Source organism: Rhinatrema bivittatum, chromosome 11 (genome assembly GCF_901001135.1).
Source record: "Rhinatrema bivittatum chromosome 11, aRhiBiv1.1, whole genome shotgun sequence".
Taxonomy (NCBI): Eukaryota; Metazoa; Chordata; class Amphibia; order Gymnophiona; family Rhinatrematidae; genus Rhinatrema; species Rhinatrema bivittatum.
Genome location: NC_042625.1, coordinates 42,732,354 through 42,754,347, shown reverse-complemented (window position 1 = coordinate 42,754,347; position 21,994 = coordinate 42,732,354). Strand labels below are relative to the sequence as shown.

At 40.9% G+C, this 21,994-nt stretch overlaps 1 long non-coding RNA gene across 1 annotated transcript in view; it reads left to right on the top strand.

Moving 5' to 3' along the window:
* Positions 1–21,994, top strand: part of LOC115073284 — a 156,723-nt gene that overhangs the window by 30,305 nt on the left and 104,424 nt on the right. Inside the window, exon 2 of the long non-coding RNA XR_003851965.1 lies at positions 132–602. This is a non-coding gene — a long non-coding RNA (uncharacterized LOC115073284). The remainder of the gene's footprint in view (positions 1–131; positions 603–21,994) is intronic.

Below are 21,994 nucleotides of genomic sequence, written 5' to 3'. Positions count from 1 at the left end.
TTAGTCTCAACTCTGCAAGAGGAAAGGGAATTTCATGTTCTGGTTCTTTGGAAGCAGAATTCAGTAATCTGGTTACTAGTATGTGGCTCATGCTTCATGCTTATCAACTTTTTTTTTTCTTTCTCTTAAAGCCTCTGAGCTGGAATGGCAACTTCCCTGGTGTGAGATGTGTTCTTTAAAAGTCCCAAAACAACAACCATCGTGCTCCCCGATGGCAATCGGAGAGAGGTTTCTGTTCCTTCCAGTTGACCAGATGCTCTTGTGCTGGCTCTGATGCTTAGAGTGGCTTTCCAGCTGGTGGAGGGAAGGAGAATTTTGCAGGATTGACTGGTGCTCCAAGCACTGAACCAGTTGTGCCCTTCGGATGTGCTGCTTCATGACAGCATGCCTGCAGCAGGTAGTACGCATGCCTCGCAATAAAGGGCAGGAGAGCATCTTCCTTTGCTGCTTTTTACTTGCCTGCCAGTCATGGGCTCTCTGCCACTATTGAATAAGTTTGGCCGATAATTAGAACGGTGATCTACTGAGTGAAAGCTACTGAGGCAGTGCCTTCCTCCCACCTCACAATTAACGCTGTTGAATTGGACTCTGATTACTAGATGGTAAGTTCTTCAAGTTCTGACCTTTTGGGACCTCAGCGAGAAGGCTCCTTTCTCTCCTCTCATTCACTGTCCAACGTGTTGTCCTTTCTCTCTGCTTTCCATTCTAGCACTGCCAGCAACCATCTGAAAGGAGGTTAATTGCCAGTAATTTGTTTGCTTTTAATTCAGTACGCTCCGCTGTTTGGCCCTCTGTCTGCCATATCTTTAGATGTGTGTCGTACGATACTTTAGCCCTTGGTATTTTCTGAGTTGCTGTTTGTAGAAATTGTCACAGAATTTCCATTCTGTTTCAGTATGTTCTGACTGTCACAGAGACTTTTCTTTTTAAAGGTTTTCACGTTAGGGAAGACTCCTCTTTTTACATTAATACCTGAGTGGAAAGAAAGAGAAAAAAATGTAATATAATTCTCCTTAAGAGGGACATTAACACATTGACCATGCATAGGGACCTTGGGTTTCAGTTTTTATTTCACTGTTGCAACAAAAAAAAGTCAGTAGAAAAACGACTTTTATATAGCATACTAGAGAAAAATCAGTGGAAACATCATCGAAATTCCCAGGTAACATAAAATAAAAACCGAAGACCCCAACAATGCAGAGTATTTGTTGGTCTTGTCTTCAAAAACTTATTCTGTATTCTCTGCAAGAATAAGGATTGGAGGAGTAGCCTAGTGGTTTGAGCAGTGAACTGAGAACCAGGGAAGGTCCAGGTTTAAAACCTCCTGATGTTCCTTGGGTAAGCTGCTTCACCCTCCATTGCCTCGGGTACAGACCTAAGGGTCGATCTGCTAACCTGCAGTTTAGTAGTCTCATTTGTGCAGAAGTTTGCTACGCATGCAAATTAGCTGTGCAGAAATCTGGGTAAACTGGAGCTCCAGAGCTAGCCAAAAAAAGATGACCATACCTCACTGACTACACCTCATTTTTACAAAAACCGGCATGCGCATAGGTCTTTACTTGCAGGTTTTCACAAAATTCTGAGATGAGTTGCTTTGCATGGTATTGTAGTAAACTGTTGTGTGCAGTGTACTGAGTGAAAGTTTTCTATGTGTGAGGGGAATATTATGTGATTTCTGTCACAATGGGAATCTTTGTGCATTTAAAACATGCAAAAGCCCAAAACGTTGGCATTTTTGTATGTTTCAGGCCATTTTGTATGTAGGACCCCCTTCCCTCTGTGAAACAAATCATAGTTTAATACATTTCATTCTTAGAATTTAAGCCCTCTGAGGCAGGACAGTACCTACTGTATCTAAAGTGCAAGCTCAGGTTTGGAAAGGTGAATTATCAAATCCACAAAAACACCATTAATGTACTTGGAAACCTGAAATGAAGCAGGAGAGAGAAAATAGGACTTATAATTAAACCCTGTTTAATATGTGCATTCTGGATGAGTACTGTACTGATTAAAGGTAGACAGGTCAAGACGATTTGCATTTAAATAATAGTTAAGTGACTTTTCCCCCATCACGTCAGTGATAGCATTTGTAGGAGATCCAGTGAGATTTGTTTATATTGCTTATTAATGGCTAAGCAGCAACAAGAAAACTTTTCAGTATCTAATTAGTTAAAACTATATATTGTTTCTGTGTACAGTTATGTTTAATATATGGCTAGCAATATTACCTGCTAAACAGCTATGATAACACTGGTTTCAATCTCTAATAAATATTTTCATATTTACAGTAATGTTCATTATATAAATAGCACAAGGCTATTAAGTGACCAGGGTGGGGGTGGCAATTTAGCAAATGTAATGCTGATTTTCAAAATGGGTCTCGGGGGTGAACCAAGTAACTACCAACAGATGAGTCTGACAGTGCCAGATAAATGGTAGGAGCTATTGTTAAGAACAAAATCACTGGCTATGCAGATAAACAAGGCTTAATGGGGAAGGGCCAATATGGATTTAGCAAAGGAAGTTTGTTTGTTTATTTACTTATTTTTTTTATTTATATGCTTTTATAGACCGAAGTTTAGCTAGAGGCCTTCACTCCGGTTTACAGGTAAAACAGCGCATTACAAGTGAGAACAGCTGGTATTACAATATAATTGGTATAACAACGGGGAAGAGAAGGTTAAAAAAAAACAAAACATTGAATGCAACATGGTTATAGCTAACAGCTTATATAGCAACAGATTGGGTTTATCATCAGTGATAAAGAGTTCAACTGTTCGTAGTAGTATTTAGCTGACCTTAATAGTATGCGGTGTCGTTTGTGGTGTGAGTGAATAGCTGATTCCGTCTTTGAAGGCTTGTCTGAAGAGCCATGCCTTGAGTGCTTTTTTGAATATTTTAGTGTTGTTTTGTAATCTTAGGTGTTCAGGTAGTGAGTTCCAGAGGTGGGATCCTGCTATTGAAAAGGCTCTGTTTCTTACAGTGGTAAGTTTGGCGTTTGAGACTGATGGTATGTCTAGTTGTGATTTGTTTGCAGCTCTCGTATTGCGTTGAGAGATGTGTTTCTGAATCATGTCGTTTAGGCAAGTGCTTTCACTGTTGTGTATTGTACTGTGTATAATGGTTAGAGTTTTATATTCGATTCTCTTTTCTACAGGTAACCAGTGTAGACTCTTTAGTACCGGAGAGATGTGGTCAGTTCTTTTGTGACCGGTGAGGATTCTGGCTGAGGCGTTCTGTAGTAATTGGAGTGGACATATGGTAGCTTTAGGTAGTCCAATCAGGAATGAGTTACAGTAGTCGAAGCTGGTGAATATGAGTGTTTCTTATGAACTTATTATAATTCTTTGGTGTAAATAAGCATGTGAATAATGGTGAGCCCCAACCAATATGTGTATTCAGATTTGCAGAAGGCATTTGATAAAGTCCCACATGAGAGACTCCTCAGCAAGCTAAAAAAATTGTGGGAAAGAGGCATTGTCTTACTTTGAATTGGTAACTGGTTAAACACAGGAAACAAGAGTAGGAATAAATGGTCATTTTTACTAATGGAAAAAGCCTTTGACAGGTATTGTTCACCAGTTTAGTACTGGCTTCCATACTTACGCCGATGGCTTTCAGCTTTATCCTCCATTGGGACCTGATGCTGAAAGATAAGAAGTCAAGATAGACAGTTGTTTGGTGGCAATTTTGGAAGTGGTCAACTCAACCCCTCAAAATTAGAAATCATGCTTAGTCTTAATGATGATTCCTTTAATGACTTTAATGACTTTTGGTTTTACCCTTCAGCTTGGGTGTACTTTTAGATAAGAATCTTGATCTGGAATTGCATGTTGCAAAAGTGTCTGGCACTGCTCTTTTTCCTAGAGTGTAGCCAGATGGACTCAGGATCAATGGGTTTTGTGCTCCCCTGCTAGCAGATGGAGACGGAGTCAGGTTTCAAAGCTGACATCACCCTAGATATACCCCTGCATGCTCTTTTATTCAACTGAGTAATATTAAAGGATAATACCTTGGTTTGAGACACCGACTTTTGAGAGCTGTGATTCAAACATTGGTTGTTACACATCTTGCCACTTGCAACACTCCCTATGGGTACTTGCCCTACGATGTGGTATATTGTTTGCAATTGGACCATAATGCAGCAGCACACCTGCTTACGGGCAGTAGTATACAGGAACATATTACATCTGTTTTGAAAGATTTCATACGTGTTTTATTGGTATTTGATGTTATGATTTTTGTTTCCCTTTTTGGGTTTGTACCTCACTTGAGGGCAATTATCAAAAGGATTTACTCGTGGAAAAGTAGCATACATAGTAGCAATTTTCAGAAACCCATTTACGCGCCATGAGGTGAATTTTCAAAGTTATGCGTGAAAAATTAGTATATACATGCGTAAGTAGCAACTATTTGCATACATGCTATTTTATAAACAGTCATAGGTGTGTCTTTTTGCTTTCATGTGCACACATATGCACTTAAAAAAGAGGGAGTATGGGGTGTTCTGGGCGGGGTCAACATTTACGCACGTAAGTTGCTATTTTAAAAACACATCTATGTAGATTTGCCAACTTCCTCATGCAATTTTACACCCACTATCTTGCATAAATGATATTAAATGTTTGTTGTATATTATTGGCTGGGTGGGAGGTCTGGGTGAACTGTGGGGAGTTCAGGCTGAAGAACCAGGAGGGTCTTGATGACTAGAGAAGGACTGGGTAAACCGGTAGAGTAATTGGTAAAACTGGTAATTTTCAATTATGTGCATAAGTTTTAAAATATGCTGACATGCGCACATAAGAACATGCCATACTGGGTCAGATCAAGGGTCCATCAAGCCCAGCATCCTGTTTCCAAAAGTGGCCAATCCAGGCCTCAAGAACCTGGCGAGTACCCAAACATTAAGTCTATTCCATGTTACTCTTGCTAGTAATAGCAGTGGCTATTTTCTAAGTCAACTTAATTAATAGCAGGTAATGGACTTCTCCTCCAAGAACTTATCCAATCCTTTTTTAAACACAGCTACACTAACTGCACTAACCACATCCTCTGGCAACAAATTTCAGAGTCCAGTTGTGCGATGAGTGAAAAAGAACTTCCTGGATCCTAATTATTTCTGTCAAGGCTCTCAAAACTCCATTTCCCAGCAGCCTTGTGCTTCCTGTTCCATCTGTCTTTACAATCCCCAGCCAACTCTTATTCGGGTTTTCTATCCCCTTTGAAACAGTGTTCTCCATGGACCTCCCATCAGAGTGCGACTGCTTCAGCATGTATGAAGCCTTGGCTTCATCACAGTCACTGATAGAAATGACTCTTCGAATAATAACGACCTTGAGTGACTGCCAATTTAAACTGGATTTAAAAGATAGAGGTAAATGTCCAACTATCTATGTGCCAAACCCGCTCAGCCAGTCGCTCACCACTGCCAAAGTAGATTTCAACATCAAGGATGTATTTTGGCTTGCACGCTTAGGAAGTCTTTTGAGACTGGAGAGAATTTATATTACCAGAAAATGGGTCATTAATGGGTATGCGGAACCGCACTGTAGCTATTGTATGTTTACTGCCTGCAGGGCTTTCTTAAAGTCTGCTATTTGCTTTACACTTGAAAAAGTCGAAGAACTGGTAATCCTGAAGTCCTTAGATTTACTTTAATCTAAAAGGCTGATGGTCTAAACGGCAAAGTTCTTTGCTAACATAAACCAGTACGGCCAGAGTTTTTTTCTCATGAGATTGGCTCATTTAAATTGTATGCAAATGGATTTATGAGGATTTTTTTGTGATAGTCAGTGCACAATTGCAGACTTTATTGCATATGTCAACATTTCTACGTTAAATAGTTAAACTGTATTTATAATATTTATAATATTTATATTTATTTATTACTGTTAAACTATAATATTTATTTATTACTATGTTAAATTAACATACAGTTATATTGTTCCATCTGTTCTACGGTTATATGTAAAGCCAATTATATCGTTCTATCTGTTCTACGGTTTTATGTAAAGCCCCTCTCTCTGTGGGGCAGTTTATCGTTTTATGTAAACCGGAATGATTTGTAGTTCTTACAAGAATTTCGGTATATAAAAATTAAAAATAAATAAATAAATTTATTGCAGAAAACCACAAGTAATGCTTCTTGAGTTGTAGATAAATTTTGCAGCCTTCTATGATTTTCCACATGTAATTTTTGCTATGGCCAAATTGCTAATGAGCTGATTTGCATAATTCTGTACAGTGCTACATACATATGGTATGAGCAGTACAAATGATTAATAACAGAATTACTAATTAGTTATTTTGCATTAATTTTTGTGAATGTCTTTGCAGTTGGAAAATTATGTGCAAAACAATGGCAAATAGCACTTGTAAAAATCAGTTTTGTTTTGTTTTCATGCATTATCACATTTGCAAAGCTGTTCACACCTCCGTGCATTGGCCTCTAGGTTTGTCTGCAAGAAGCTGGAACACAAGGTAGGATACCATTAAAATTTGGTGTCTCCCATCAGCTGCATTTCCCTGGGAACATATGAGTATTGTAGCTCAAAAATACAGAATTGGAGACAATCTTGGGCCCAAAAAAATATCATAAACATAGATGACCATGTTTGGTCACTGGCTGGATTGCAAAGTTAGCTGGCTAAACTTATCTGGCTATCTTTGGAGAAATATTCAGTGGCGCAGCTGCACTATTAAATATAGACAGCTATCTTAAATCTAGCCAGAGAAGTTTATCTGGCTAACTTTAGGACAGCTCTACCACATGACCAGAATTAGCCGAATATGCTCTGAATATTAGAATTAGCTGGATAACTTACCTTGCTAACCTAAATCCTCTCAGAAATGCTCTCAGAATGCCCATGTGTTATGCCCGAAATAATCAAAAGTCGGTATTTACTTGTGAGTTATCTGGCCAAGTGCCTCTGAATATGGACCTCATAATAATAATTCACTACCTATATTGCAACTTTTATTCTCTAAGATTCATGCACCCTTATTGCTGTGGTAAGGTTCGCTCAACCTACGAGGGAGGCCCCGTACGTTCTTACCAACAGCTGGTGGAGCTGCGCAGAAGAGAAACAAGTCTGGAGCTTCATCTGCACCAATCCCTTGCCCCTTGGGTTGAGCCCTCAGGATCCACCCTGGGAGCAGGGAAGTCTTAGAGGAGAGTCTCTGAGGCCTGGATTTTCTAAGGTCACAGACCCCCTGTGGGAGTATAGGCTGAGTCAGGCTAGGGTTAGTGACAAACCAAAACTATATCAAAAAATACACCACAGAATGCAGCGACCAAAAACTACAATACAAAATTAATCACAAACAAATGTCGCTGTCAACGTTTTGAATTTCAAAATGTTACTTTGTGCTATATTTGACTGTTTTAAGGAATTTATCCCTACACAAACAAGTGGTGTGTATTTTAACAAAATGTGTTAAAAATTTGTTTAAATACATAATATATGGAGTTGGAGAAAGGTTTCATACATATAGTGTAGGTGCCCAGCACCACTACTTAGTGGTGATATAATCATTAACCTTCCTCCTCCTCCTTAAGTTTTTTTTAGAAATTTTTAAATGTTTATATTTGTCCCGATGGACCTGGGAAACACTTCCGTGGCGATAGAGAAATGTTATATGTGTGCTCTACATTAACTCTATAAAGACTAAAATTGATGAAAATGAAGAGTAAAAAACAAACTTCCCCGGTGGTTGTTGGTGTGTCCGTCCGTTCTTGATCATCCCGACATGCACGTTTCAGACATAAAAGTCTTTCCTCAGGGGTCTCAATTAATTCTGAAACCAACTTTACGGGGTTTGCGGCTCTTCTCTCAGCTGTTCTTCAACTGCTGGACGTCTCTGCCACGTAACGATCTACCTCTCTCGATCGAGAGAGGTAGATCGTTACGTGGCAGAGACGTCCAGCAGTTGAAGAACAGCTGAGAGAAGAGCCGCAAACCCCGTAAAGTTGGTTTCAGAATTAATTGAGACCCCTGAGGAAAGACTTTTATGTCTGAAACGTGCATGTCGGGATGATCAAGAACAGACGGACACACCAACAACCACCGGGGAAGTTTGTTTTTTACTCTTCATTTTCATCAATTTTAGTCTTTATAGAGTTAATGTAGAGCACACATATAACATTTCTCTATCGCCACGGAAGTGTTTCCCAGGTCCATCGGGACAAATATAAACATTTAAAAATTTCTAAAAAAAACTTAAGGAGGAGGAGGAAGGTTAATGATTATATCACCACTAAGTAGTGGTGCTGGGCACCTACACTATATGTATGAAACCTTTCTCCAACTCCATATATTATGTATTTAAACAAATTTTTAACACATTTTTGTTAAAATACACACCACTTGTTTGTGTAGGGATAAATTCCTTAAAACAGTCAAATATAGCACAAAGTAACATTTTGAAATTCAAAACGTTGACAGCGACATTTGATTAGGGTTAGTGACAGGCAGCAGGCAAGAATGGTCAGTGTCCAGGCTAGGGTCACATCCAGATGTCAGTCTGAGGATGGGTGTAGGGAGCAAAGAGAAGGACTGACAGCAGGGTAGGAAGGAATCAGTGACTGGATAAGACCAGGTTGGGGAGATGAGATGGGGTTAGCTGATCTGGAGAGACGAGGCAGGCTGGGATCAGGAACGCAGGAAGAAGCAGCAACTTACACTAGACAAAAATGTAGGTGACCCATTGCTGAGATGAAGAGAGAAAGCCCTGGGAAGTCCTATATAGGGCTAAGGCAGTGGCATCATCGGTGGGCGCCTTGGACACATTCCCGCCGTGGGCCTCTTAAGTAGTGCATTGTCCATCGCGTGTGCCCCTAGAGCAACCCCGGTACTTCACTTTTTTGAAGGAGTTAAACATGTAGATAACGGTGAACCAGTAGATGTGGGTATTTGGATTTTCAGAAGGCGTTTGACAAAGTTCATCATGAGAGGCTTCTAGGAAAAGTAAAAAGTCATGGGATAGGTGGCGATGTCCTTTCGTGGATTGCAAACTGGCTAAAAGACAGGAAACAGAGAGTAGGATTAAATGGACAATTTTCTCAGTGGAAAGGAGTGGGCAGTGGAGTGCCTCAGGGATCTGTATTGGGACCCTTACTTTTCAATATATTTATAAATGATCTGGAAAGAAATGCGACGAGTGAGATAATCAAATTTGCAGATGACACAAAATTATTCAGAGTAGTTAAATCACAAGCAGATTGTGATAAATTGCAGGAAGACCTTGTGAGACTGGAAAATTGGGCATCCAAATGGCAGATGAAATTTAATGTGGATAAGTGCAAGGTGATGCATATAGGGAAAAATAACCCATGCTATAATTACACAATGTTGGGTTCCATATTAGGTGCTACAACCCAAGAAAGAGATCTAGGTGTGTCATAGTGGATAATACATTGAAATCTTCGGTTCAGTGTGCTGCGGCAGTCAAAAAAGCAAACAGAATGTTGGGAATTATTAGAAAGGGAATGGTGAATAAAACGGAAAATGTCATAATGCCTCTGTATCGCTCCAAGGTGAGACCGCACCTTGAATACTGTGAACAATTCTGGTCGCCGCATCTCAAAAAAGATATAATTGCGATGGAGAAGGTACAGAGAAGGGCTACCAAAATAAGGGGAATGGAACAACTCCCCTATGAGGAAAGACTAAAGAGGTTAGGACTTTTCAGCTTGGAGAAGAGACGGCTGAGGGGGGATATGACAGAGGTGTTTAAAATCATGAGAGGTCTAGAACGGGTAGACGTGAATTGGTTATTTAGTCTTTCAGATAATAGAAAGACTAGGGGGCACTCCATGAAGTTAGCATGGGGCACATTTAAAACTAATCGGAGAACGTTATTTTTTACTCAACGCACAATTAAACTCTGGAATTTGTTGCCAGAGGATGTGGTTAGTGCAGTTAGTATAGCTGTGTTTAAAAAAGGATTGGATAAGTTCTTGGAGGAGAAGTCCATTACCTGCTATTAATTAAGTTGACTTAGAGAATAGCCACTGCTATTACTAGCAATGGTAACATGGAATAGACTTAGTTTTTGGGTACTTGCCAGGTTCTTATGGTCTGGATTGGCCACTATTGGAAACAGGATGCTGAGCTTGATGGACCCTTGTTCTGACCCAGTATGGCATGTTCTTATGGTGATGGCAGTCCTGAACTATGGGCAGAGAGTTTGGTGGCATGCCGCCACAAGGGCAAGACTGGCAGGCTGGCAGCACAGAGTAAGTGCTGCAAGCTGCGAAATCTAACACATTTAATTCACTAAACTGAGCACTCTCCTTGTTCGAACAAAGTTTTTTCCCTATATACCAAAATACTACTGTTACTTAAATTTCACCAGGAGCTGTTTTGCTGCAATAATTATGTAATTGCTAGTTTAATTGGGAATACTAGCAAATGCCTCTTTTTTTTCCATACTTGATTGTGACCTGATCATGTGTCTTGTATATCCTCCTAGGAAGAGTCGCCTCTTAATCAGATTGTTCACCTCCACAGCATTCAATGACATCTCTTTTCTCAAAGATTAAGGAAAGCATAGATCTCTCACTTACAGGCCGATGCAACCCAGCAGTCGGGTGCAGGAAGTGGACGCTCAGTTGACAAGCGTCCAGTTCCTGAACCCCTGGCACATCCACAGGTTAGGAAAACAGACGCTGATTAAATTCAGCTTTCATTCTCTGAACCTGACTGCCCCACTGTAAGGAGTGAATAAATCAATATTAAAGAGTCGGACACTTAATTTATTCACTCCTTCACTTATTGCCCATTGATCCTTTTCACTGACGTTTGTCAGTGAAAGGACCAATCCCCTTTCAGGACAGTCTTCTGAAAGGTGATTGGTCTTTTCACTGACATGTGACAGTGAAGGGGACCAATCAGCAATAAGTGAAGGAGTGAATAAATTTAATATTAAGTGCTGGACTCTTTAATATTGATTTATATACTCCGTAGGTGCTGGTAGTCAGATTCGGAGAATGGACCCTGAATTTATCAGCGTCCATTTCCTAACCTGTGTTTGTGCGCTGGTTAGGAAAACAGACGCTGATAAATTCAGCATTGGTTTTCTTAATTGGCAGACAGCCGCCGACAGCGGACCCCTCTCGGGCGACACTGTCAAGGAGGCACTAGGGACGTGCAATCGCCCCTAGCGCTACCTCGACAGCGTGAGCCCTAATTATTGCATCGCGCCCCCAGGAGAGGTGTCTGGGGGTGCATTAGGAAAGCGGGCACTGAACACTCAACGCCCGCTTTCATCACATTTTTGCATCGGCCCCTTAATGAGTGGCTGAGTATGTAGAGAAACTGAAACAAAGCCAAAATTGCAGCCAAGCTGGCCTAAGCTGTCCACATTTGAGAAGGAACATGACTGGTTCATTCATCTCTGTTCCTAACATGTTATACCTTTCCCAGGTAAGGACCTTGAGAGAGCAGTGGACTATCGCACTTTCCTTTTTCTGTCCCTCATTAAAGTTTGTTAACCTTTCAGTTATGGGTTGCTACAGGAACAGGTTTCCTATACTGCAAAGGGAAATCTGTCCTGTGGTGTGGATGAAACGCAGCATCACATGCACCAGTTCGTTATTGGAGCTCCTTTTTCTGCATGAAGGAATGCAATGCAATGCAGTGATTAGAGGCTTTTTTTGTTTGCAGCACTAAATAAAGCATTTAGTGGGAACCGTATTTCTTTCATCAGGGTAGAACCCAAGTGGCTTGACTTACCACCAGTCTTTTAGGCCTCTAGAGGATGAGAAACCTTGAAGAGCTACTGCGGTAAAAGCAGGTATTTGGAAGCTGTTCCACAAAAATAACAAAATTGTCACAGTCTGAAAAAAAAAAGGTATTGGGAGCAGACCAGAGAAAAAGCCATAATAGATACTCTGGAGCCCTCAAATACGAATATAATTATGCCTGTTCTAGGCTGGCGTAAGTCTGGGCTGGAGCACAGCTGCAGTTGAGAGCCACCATTACTTCCTATGGGAACATGATGCATTTAAATCTTGTTCTGTGAGTTTGGATAATAGGAAAGCTTTCTTCATTTACTCTATCCTATAACACCTTAAGATGTTTAGCAATTTTCTATTTTTAAACATTGGTTAAAGTTTTCCATGCAAAAGTTGTTCCTAAAGGGCAAGATCCACTATTCCTGCTAGGAATGGGGCCTTGGGGATTTTAAGTATCGCTTTGATTTACTGTAATATCTATACCAGCTTGTACAACATTTCCAGCACCTCTCTCATTCTATTCTAAGCCTTTTTTTTTCCTTTCGGCCCCAATTATACACTCTGTCACGCTCACACTCATTCTGTCACACCCAGCACACTTTCTGCATGCAGGCTGCCCCTTTATATACATTTCTCATCTCCTCAGCCATTCAGCATTCATTCATAGGACTCTTCTTCTGCAATTGCATGGATAACAGAAGACACATACTGCAGTGCTATATTAGCAGGCAGGACGCGCCCAAATTCATAGCACTATGTAGAACTATACAATCAAATCTTAAAGCGCACAGCCACACCGTTAACTCCAGTCATGTATCCATATGCTGGCTCAGAAGAACATTACATCAGAGCAGTTAGTGGGCTGTCAATTGGCATCTTGGGAACCCGTTTTTATTGTTACGTTCACAATGGAGGTTTTCTGCCCCTTCCTTCTGCCAAAGTGTGCAAAATGTTTGTGGTGTGCTTCATGCTGCGTAATGTGTTTCAGCGTTGGAGGAAAAGTCTGTGGAGGGAGTTGGATCTGGAGAAGGCAGAAGAGGAGGTGGAAGCTTTGGCATGGTGGTAAGCATCTTAGAAAGCATCTATTTACCCAAGCTTTAATCATAAGACCCAAAATGTATCCTAGTCTTTATCCGTGTCTTTTTTGCCTTTTGCACATAAAATAAAATACTGCACAGTCCTTTTTTTTTTTTTTTTTTTTTTTTTTTAAGACACCAATTGATAAATACTTCAACAAAAATGAGGCAAATGCTTAATCTGCCAACATAACCAAATAAAAATGAGATGACTGCTTAGTATTTACATTTTGAGGGTCACTTTCAAACAGCCCTCAGGCTTTATCTAGAATTTTCCAAGCAGATTTCTGGGCAGAAATGTGCTTTGAAAATGTGTGGGCATTTGTGTAACTGGCACCGACGTACACACACAAACTTGCGCCTGTACGGGAGCAGGTATTAACTTTGTGTGTTATTGACCTGCCTATTTTCAAAAATCAAAAGCACGGGCGTAAGTTCTCTCGCCCGCCCCAGCCCTGTCCCTGGAATGCTTTTAGTCTCCGCGAGGCGGCTTTGCATGTACATGCATGACCCCCACCCACCAGGTAATTTTCAGAAGGCCTTTTATGGGCATGAAACCGAAGTTTTATGTGCACAAATTCTTTTGACATGACCCCCTTTATGTGCAAAATTAAAAAAAAAAAAATACAAAATCAAGGAATATATTTTGGATCCTCTGATTATACCTTGGATAAACAGATACTAATGGACCACTGAACCTTTTTATGAGGCTCCTAAACACAATTAATTTTTCATGGTGCATTGCAGCAGTCTCCAGAAAGAGACAAACGTTTTGTAAGAAGCAATTTAGCAGGCTATTTTTAAAGTCCCTTGCAGAGTGGATCATTACTTGGTATGAGCATCATAGATCAGAACACGAGTTAGGACGTGGCTGAAAATTCTCGTAAATCTGGCCAGCTAAACCTAGTCATCTAGTGCTGGAAACTAGTGCTCGCTAGCTAAGTTCAGTCCCTTGAATTTCCACAGCCCCCTGGAACGCCTACAGTTTGAGTAGCTAAATACCATTCACCAGGCGACTGGATTTAGCCTCTTAGTGGGGAAAAGAATTGTACCTCGAGGGATCTAGCTGCCCAGATCTGAGTTAGATGGTTAAATCCCATTTGAAAATCACCCTGAATTTGTGTGACTTAGGTCCAGGTAGAATAAAAGTGATAAATGATGTTCTCTGTGATAAGATTACCATCTGAACAGCTTTTCATTGCTGTTAAAGGCTGCTTAGCATTTGTCTCCTGCTATGTCAGGATGCAGATAGTTTTCAAAACAGCAATAGCGTTTATGCCTTAAAAGATTCATCATTTCCTTTCAGCCTAATGAATTAGCAAATTATAGCATATTTCTCTGCTCTTTTGTTCATTGTGACTGTTCTAGGGAACATAATGTGCATTATGCTTGAAACCAGCTCTCCTGCTCTCTCCCGCTTCCCATGATGCTTGCATGCATTCCAGCTTGCTGTCTGCACACAGCAGCTGACCTGTGAATGATGGGGGCTGTATGGTTTCAGCTCATTCTTTTGTGATATTGGACAGAGCACCCAGTTCATTGAGTGCAGGGAATCCTATCTTGGAAGGGCGTAGCACGCAATGCTTGGCCAGCTGCGCCACACGGTGTGTGATATGAAAGGGTCTGGATAGAAAGGCCTTTTCCATCTGAGGCCCATTTTTCATCGTCGTCGTTATGGCTTTCCATGTGCAGTTGCCCTGTTCAATGGCACGTTTCTGACTCTTTAAATGATGGGTTTAAGCCATTCCTGAACAATGGACCTGAGATACACAAGTAGGTACTCTGGCCAAATTATAGAGTGAACCAATTGGTCACATGAGAAAAGAACCTTTCATAGGATGTCCACGTTTCGATTCAATTATCTGCCCTTTCCATTACTCCTAGCAATCTGCCACAAACAGACCTTTTGTAGTTGCTTGGGGCTGGGTTTCTTCCCCCTTTCTTTCACCTGAAAGCTTTTACAGAGAGAAAGCTCTTGAATTTTCAATTCAGTGGCTCACAGGGTCCATCTTCCTTTCTAGCTTGAGTGACTTGGAAAATTTGTTTTAGGTTATTCGGTAAAAGAAGCAGTCATGTCTATTTTAAAATAAATGAATGGGTGAATGTTCTTATTTATTTTTTTTTCCAATCTCCTTTCTTCTCACACTGAAAAAAAAAAAATGAAACGAGGACGTCTTAGAAACGTGAGAGCAGAAAAAGTCCATACAGCATATCTAGTCTGCCCACTTCTACAATCCCTACCACCCCTGCCCTTGTCCCATGTTTTGTACTCGGGTACCATATGTGTTTCCACCACCTCCATTGGGATACTGTTCCATGCATTTATCACACTCTCTGTAAAGAAATATCTCTCTAGATTATTCCTGAGTCTACCCACTTTCCATGATCCCTTGCTTCAGACCCTCCTTTCCATTGAAAGAGGCCTGCCCCTTGCACACTGATACCTAAAAGGTTAGCACTGTGAAAGGGATGTAAATCAAAATGTTTGATTTCCTCTCCCCCTCTCCGCCAAAGTTTCCTCCTAGCCCCTTGCCTTCCTGTAAAATAAAATCTGAATTTGTTGTAACCTTTGGTGTTCGGTTTTTAAAACACGTAAGGTCAACAAAAAGATTTGTAGGTGACCCGCCATACTGTTCTTTTTGTTTTAAATATAATTTTGGTGCCAAGGAAGCGGACTCCTCGCCCATACACAAAATAGAGTAGGAAATATTGAGTTTCTAAGGAATAGACAAGTTTCTGGAGGGACAGGTCTGTCAGTAATCATTATCCACATGGACTTGGCTGTCTCCTCCACTTACTTCTGGGAGCGATCCCAAAGGGCTTTCCCTTTGGGATCTGGCAGGCAATTCTGAGTGACCTGGGCTGGTGTTGGAAACAGGATGTTGGACTCAGTGGATCATTGGTCTGACTCAGCATGTCCCCCCTTCTGTTCTTAAAGCCATCTGAACATTTCCTGCCAGCAATAAGATGATCTGACCCCTTGCATGCTTGGCTTCCAATGAACTGGTGTGAGAGATTTTTTTTTTCCCCCCACTGTTATATATTTCTTTTGTTAGTGTATCATGCTCAGTTTCCCCCTCTCTCCCCCGTGCCCCCTTTCTTCTGTGTGTTTCACTTTGTCACTGATGTGCCCTATGCTGTTTCTTAGGATAACTCCAAATAAATTTAAAAAATGGGTTTATTTTTCAGCAGGCTGTCGTTTTGCCATAAAAATGATCTTGACCTCTGCTAGATTTCTTTATTGGCAGCTCAACAGAAATGTGTCCTTCCATTTCTAGGTATTGATATGCCTGCCAGATTTCCATTTGCAACTGCACAATCCTCCTGACTAATATCCTCTCCCCAAAGTCATAAAGAACCACTTTTGACAGCACCATTCACTGCTAGCAAAGAAAACCAAGCTCTGCAAAAGCATCTCGTTTATCCTCCGAGCTGGTGATTAAAGGTTCCCCCTCCGTTTCGGAGTATTGTTCTTATGTAACTGGAGGGACTTAACAACAGCAGCAACAAAAAGGCCTTTGCCAGAAATATTTTTAATATGACAAGAGATGTTTACATGCTATTTTCATGCAATAGGCAAATCAGTTTAAATGTCTTTAAAAAAAATGTTTTTACACAGCTTTCTGAGCACTTTGTCTTGCCATAGAAATATTTGTGAGATCTCATATGCTGTGCCATCATTAGTATACATTACTTAACAAGGAAACGGAGCTAAGGCTTCCCTTGTTCTGCTGACAGCAGTCTAGTGTCTGATAGGTTAATTGCTCTTCATTGATAAATTGAAGACTTTTTCAGCCTTGAGTGAATCTTACTGCACTCACAAGCCCACATTCTAAATTCCTTCCTTTCTGACACTGCTTCGTGATCCCATCCCCCCCCCCCCCATGGTGTCTGCCATGCTTTGTAATGAAATGGGAAGCCTGGAGGATAGGCTGCGACAGAGGCAATTCTTCCATCGTTCTGCAAACCCACGAGGTGGTTGGATGCGAGAAGTGGCCAGTCCCAGCAGGTGTCGTCCTGCTCACCTAGTGACGAGGTTTTTCAAAGCCTCAGGAGATTCCCCCCCCCCCCCCCCCCCCCCCGCTTGGGTGCCATCAGCGTCTCTGGTGCCGTATCAGCTCGCTCTTCTGGTGGGTTTTAGAATGGCTTTTAGTGGGAGGGGAAAGTAAGCTGAGGCAGCTGGAACTTTGAAATCCAGTCAGAAAAGCTCATATCTTCGCTTTGAACAATGCTAGTAACACTGATTTGAGATGCTTATCATTTGACAATCTAGAAAAAGCTATCTCGTGGAGCTTCCTAAGTGTTCGATAGGATAGCAGTGCTCAGTACTTGCACATTCTCAGTGCTTGAAAGCCCATCTAATTCCTCCTTGTCATCTTCCTAGTCAATTTCCTTTTTAACCCAGAGGCTACTAAAGGGTTAATATAAGGACGGGATAGCAGTTTCACCACTGCTGAGGGGATCTAACTGTCTGGTGTATTGACCGAGGTGTCCTGATAGAGAAGCATGAGCTTCCCGGGCATGAGTGATCTAGCCTGAAGGACACTCCTAGAGAAGGAAAAAAATTGGACGTTCTGATTTCTCTATTTATAACATATTTATTTTCTACTTAGCCATAGGACAGCCCAGGATTCCCAGGGAACCGAAGTATGAAAGGGTCAATTATTAGTGGGCAGGCTACACGTTTATTTTAGCCTGAGTTTTAATGCATTAGTCCCACAGCCTCTTCGTGGAGTAACAAACATTTGTGTGTACCATGTAGGCCTTGAATCATCCATCCGTATGATACACAGCTGCGCTTAGTACTTTCATACCATGATTGTGGTACATCCCCTGGCTCGATAGAAGCTTTTCCACTTTTCCCAGAATCAACTGCATTACGAGCTGGCAGCCAAAATGTTAGAATATAGACACATGAGCAGAATTTCAAAGCTATTTGATTCCACCTGCCTTGTTGAAATGAATACTGAATCTAGACCACCTAGATTCGTGGCTGGTGAAAGGAGAAATAAACTGAAGGTGGTGGAGACATGGACAAAATCAGAATTCAAGAAAACATGGGACAAGCACAGAGGATCTCTGAAGGAGAACAGGAATTGTGGATGGGAGGACTGGATGGGCTGTATAGTCTTTATCTCCAGTCATGTTCTATATTTTGGTTTGAATGCAAAGATGAAATTATTACCTGAACATTACACAGGGTGCAATGAATCAGCTAATTAATATGCAATGTCATTCCTACTGCATTGCATGGCATGTGAATTGTTGCTTATACCCTTTGTCTTGGGGCATCACAATCTGTGCTAATCTTCTGAAAAACTAAATACACCAATCTTCCATATAGCAGGTTTAGCCAGCATGAATGTAATTAGTCTTCTCTGTGTCATTTTGGATTCTTTGATGGAACCCGGGTTTTATCACTGTAAGGCCAGAAATACTGTGCCTGGCCTTGAACCAGCAGCTGACTGGGACAGGAGGCTGGAGCACTGCCCTGAGCCAATTGGGGGGGGGGGTGGGGCTTGATGAAAGCTGAGCAGGCCAGAAGGGGTTTGCCCAGGGCTCGAGGGAAGATTCCCTAAATCCCGCCCATGAGGATCCAGATTGATCGTCTGAAATTACAGAGGCATTTGCTGGGAACAACACTTTGTTCCTGGCAGTTATAAAGCTCCTAAGCTGGTACGATGAACCCAGTGGGAAATTCTGTCTCTGTAATGAATTGAAAACCTGAAGATTCTGAAGAATTGGACCCAGTGTGGGTAACTCAAACTAGGCTTGGCTTGAAAGTGAAATCCTTAATGTGCAAATGTCCTTGGATGTAAATATGCTGCTTATGTTTAAACCTGCAGTCTGTAAGGCAGGATATTATGTTGCCATTCCTTAGCAAAGCCAAGCTTGAATTTCGCAAACATGTGGCTTGAAGTGGTGCAGGCTGAAAACCTGATGATCATCCATGCTTTCCTGTACCTCTGGATCCTTAGATCTTTGAATGCAGCAACAGCCAGTGATGAAGCACATAGATAAATCTGTCTTATTATTTTGCACTCTTGCAAAACATTGAGTAATGGTGATTGCTCCAGGCATGCTGTGTATTGATTCAGATTGATTGATTCAGAGCACTTTGATTGGTTGGTATAGCGTGCAGTGCATTAACTGCCTTCACCTGCTTAGCTATTTGGCATGATCACAGTCTTTTTTTTTTTTTTTTTAACTCATCATAAAAAATAAAATAGTAATATAAATTTTAGTTCATAATAGTAATAGTCCTTCCTGGCCTGGAGCCTTCAGCTACTCCAGACAGGCCTTTAAGCGCCAGTGAATATCCTAAAGGGGATGTTTTCTTTAATGCAGTTGTTAGATGCAGTCCTGCTGCAGGAAATGCAGTTCTCTGTCAGAAAAGTTAGAACTCTTTAACTCATGGATGAGCTTTGAAAGTAAAATATTTCCACTAAAACCACTCCAGAAGACTTAAAGTTTAGTTTCTTGAACACTCTGGAAGAATAAGCCATGGACCTAGTAACACAGGGAATGTGAGACAATGTGAACCCTGGGGTCAGAGGGAACACGAGTGTCACTTACTGAGTACAGCTAGCAGGAGCATTTATTGTTTTGAAGGACTGCAGGTTGTAAGCATTTTACCTTCATGCCCTCTCTGCTGCTTTTAGTCACAGTGTATGTCAGGGTACATTTTCACTGATCTACATGCAAAGAATAGGCGGTAACCTGGTTAGTTCTGCTGAATCCAGGGGCAGTGAACTATGTACACTTTTGCCCGTGTTAGAAAGAGACATTCCAATGATAGGGAGGAGCAACTTGGTGGGGCGATGGTGCTTTATAACCGGGATGGCATAGAGTCCAACAGAAAAAGGATCATTCAAGACTAAATGCACAATAGAATCTTTATGGGTAGAAGTCCCATGTGTGTTGGGGAAGAGTATAGCAACAGGAATATACTACTGTCCACCTGGCCAAAATGATGAGCCCGACAATGAAATGCTAAGAGAAATTACAGAAGCTAACCAAATTGGTAGTGCAGTAATAATGGGAGATTTCAATTACCTAGTCACCAAAAATGTGGAACCCAAATGTAAATTCAAAAATTGGCCTAAGAAGGTGTCAGCAAGCCTTGACGTTATGTGTCACTATCAAGCAGACACTAACCGGTCTTATCTATCATTCACCTTCATCATAATTTTAATGCAACAAAAATTTTTTCTTTTTCTTTTTTTCAATTAATTAAAATTGTCCTCCATTGTTAATAACAAAATGACTCTTTCATATACAATTGGTAGGGGAGCCCTACACAGGCCGGTGTTTCGCCGAGTAAGCTTCCTCAGGGGCGTATAGAAACACTTCGATTGTAGAGCCACATATCTAAAATGAGAACAAGTAGAAAAAGATTGCACATCATATACAAAAAGAGGTGAAATCAATACTTATCTCAAGACACCACGGCTACCATTTTAGACGGGACCAGACGTCTCAACCATCTCAAAAGGAAACAAATGGAGGAACTCGAACCGAGGCTAACGTCCCTTTAAATAGGCCATTGTTTAATGACGTCAGTCATCAATCATGAATCGGTGTTGGAACATCTGTCAAAAATCATGAATTAGAGAACAGTCCAAAAAATCAACCTAAGAAAACATGTAGGTCCAGCTCAGTATTTAATCCTAATGGATGAACGGTTTTAAGACGGTAGATCCACCGCTGTTCGGATTGCAACAAAATGCGTTCTCGATTGCCTCCACGCCAATGTGCAGGGACATGATCGATAGCGCAAAAGTGTAAATCATCAAATGTATGTCCCATCTCTGTGCAATGAGCAACTAAAGGTTCGTTGACTCTGGCATTTCTAATATTGCTGCGATGTTCTATCATCCTCGTCTTCAAAAGGCGTTTTGTTTTGCCAATATAAATGAGAGAACAAGGACATTGAATTAAATATACAACCATAGTAGATGCACAAGTGGTATGATATCGCAATGATAGATAAGACCGGTTAGTGTCTGCTTGATAGCGACACATAACGTCAAGGCTTGCTGACACCTTCTTAGGCCAATTTTTGAATTTGCATTTGGGTTCCACATTTTTGGTGACTAGATTATATGTTGTGGTTAACCGCTGACTCCCTTGCGTGAGTAGATTTCAATTACCCCAATATTGACTGGGTAAATGTAACATCAGGACATGCTAGTGAGATAAAGTTCCTGAATGGAATAAATGTCTGCTTCATGGAGCAATTGGTTCAGGAACTGACGAGAGAAGGAGCTATTTTAGATCTAATTCTTAGTGGAGCTCAGGATTTGGTGAGAATGGTAAATGTAGTGGGGCCACTTGGCAATAGTGATCATAGCATGATCAAATTTGAATTATTGACTGGAAGGGAGACAATAAGAAAATCTGCGGCTTTAGCACTAAACTTTCAAAAAGAAAAACTTTTGATAAAATGAGAAAAATAGTTGGAAAAATACTGAAATGTGTAGCTACAAAGGTGTACAACAGGCATGGCATTGTTTAAAAAAAACCAAAAAAAAAAAACCCCAACAAAAAACCGCAAACGTCTTAGAAGCACAGTCCAGATGTATTCCACACATATGTTAATACAGCGAGGTAAAAGATGCTATTTTAGCCAAAAGACTTTCCTTCAAAAATTGGAAGAAGGATCCATCTGAAGAAAATAGGAAAAAGCATAAACATTGGCAAGTTAAATGTAAAATATCTTTAAGACAGGCTAAGAGAGAATTTGAAAAGAAGTTCGCCATAGAGGCAAAATAATAAAATCTTTTTAAAATATATCCGAAACAGGAAACCTGCGAGGGAGTTAAATGATGGAGGGGTTAAAGGGACACTTAGGGAAGATGAGGCCTTCACAGAAAGACTAAATTAATTCTTTGCTTCGGTGTTTACTGAGGAGGATGTTGGGGAGTTAACTGTTCTGGAGATGGTTTTCAAGGATGACAGTTCGGACGAACTGACCCAAATCATCTTGAACCTGGAGGATGTAGTAGGCCAGATTGACAAACTGAAGAGTAGCAAATCACCTGGACCAGATGGTTTACAACCAGGGTTCTGAAAGAACTAAAAAATGAAATTTCAGACCTATTACAAGTAATTTGTAACATATCATTAAAATCATCCATTGTACCTGAAGACTGGAAGGTGGCCAATGTAACCCCAATAT